This window comes from Micropterus dolomieu, linkage group LG20, assembly GCF_021292245.1.
Source record: "Micropterus dolomieu isolate WLL.071019.BEF.003 ecotype Adirondacks linkage group LG20, ASM2129224v1, whole genome shotgun sequence".
Classification (NCBI taxonomy): domain Eukaryota; kingdom Metazoa; phylum Chordata; class Actinopteri; order Centrarchiformes; family Centrarchidae; genus Micropterus; species Micropterus dolomieu.
In genome coordinates, this window is record NC_060169.1 from 30,898,436 (window position 1) to 30,900,140 (window position 1,705).

The window sequence follows — 1,705 nt, forward strand, 5'->3', positions numbered from 1 at the left end:
TAAATTTCGAGCAGCACACCACAAAGCTTGTTCAATCATGTTTTTATCAACTTAGAAATATAGCAAAAATTCAATCTATGTTAACTTTTAAGGACACCGAGACCATTTTACACGCCTTCATCTCATCACGCCTGGATTATTGCAACAGCCTTTTCACTTGTTTAACCCAAAAATCTATTGATCGACTCCAGACTGTCCAGAACTCAGCTGCCAGGCTTTTTACCAGAACAAAGAAATATGACCACATTACTCCTATTTTAGCTTCATTAGACTGGCTCCCAGTATGTTTTAGAATTGACTTTAAATTCTATTGATCACTTTTAAAGCTCTTCATGGCCTCTCGCCTTGTTATATTTCTGAACTTTTAGTCCCATACACACCAGCACGTACCTTGAGATCCTCGGGCAGAGGTCAAAACTAACCAAATTAATTTTCCCAAATCTAATGGTTAGAATTCAACCCCAGTAGACTCATTTAGCAAGTTTAGCTTTTGGGGTGTTTAAATCTGCTCTGGATTTTCCTACTTATTCACAGATGTGGTAATAACAATATTCCAAAATTATGTGGAATTGCATATTTCTTTATTGGAAAACATAATTTTCTTGGGAGGACACGCAATCCCCCCACACAAAAACACCATCTTAATTTTTCACATTATACCGCCCTGTGAAAGCATGTTTTAATCCTTATGGACATTGTTTCTATTTGTAAATTTCATTCATAATAGTCTTAAATTTGACCAAGTGAAACCTGCAGAAACCCTGATTGTTCCATTACCTCGTCTACCCGACTTAACAATTTGCATAGTGTGGAACTTCTTATTTTTAACAATCTTCATTAGCTATCTTTATTTGCTTATGATTCCATAAAACTACACATTTATATTAAGTAAAAGTGCTGCTGATTAAATAAAATTATGCCTAGTCGTTTTTTCCACAAAACCCAGTAAAGTAGTAAAAGGAAATTTAGTTTAGCTCAAGATTCAAGTTATTATCACTTAACACCAAAAAAATCTCATTAGGAATCTGGAAATGGAGAATGTTCATGTTTATTCAAGATGTGCCTTATTTTGTGTCTGTTAAATGTAGAAATGACCAAAGATGTTTGATACTAATAAAGGGAACTTGAATTGTAATAATGGAGTTGTATTCGTATTTTTCAGGACTATCTGAAAATGGGCATTTTGTAAATTTCAAGTTGACTAGTAGTAGTGGTGTTGAGTGAGTTTCCATTAGTATTTGAGGGAAATCTACTCCAAAAAATGTATTGTGCTAGGCTGAAAGTACAAGTTGTGCACAACTACATTTATTGAGTAAAGAAATGAAATGTTTGTATGTAAATGTTTTTTAAAAATGTATTATATTTAAGTTAAGGTTTACTCAAATATTATTACCACTACTTAAAAAGTTTGAGGTAATCAGTTTCCACAAATATTTTCAGTATTCTGAACTTATTTGGGTTTACAGTGTGGGAATACTATTTACTCCAAAACTCCAAATGTCAGTGTCTCATTATGTGGGCTCCACTAACAGACACATACTGTTTAGCACCTCAGTTACTTTCTAGACTTATAAAATCACTGCCCAATAAGATGATAAATTATTACTCACATGCTTATATATATATATATATATATATATATATATATATATATATATATATATATATATATATATATATATATATATATATATATATATATATA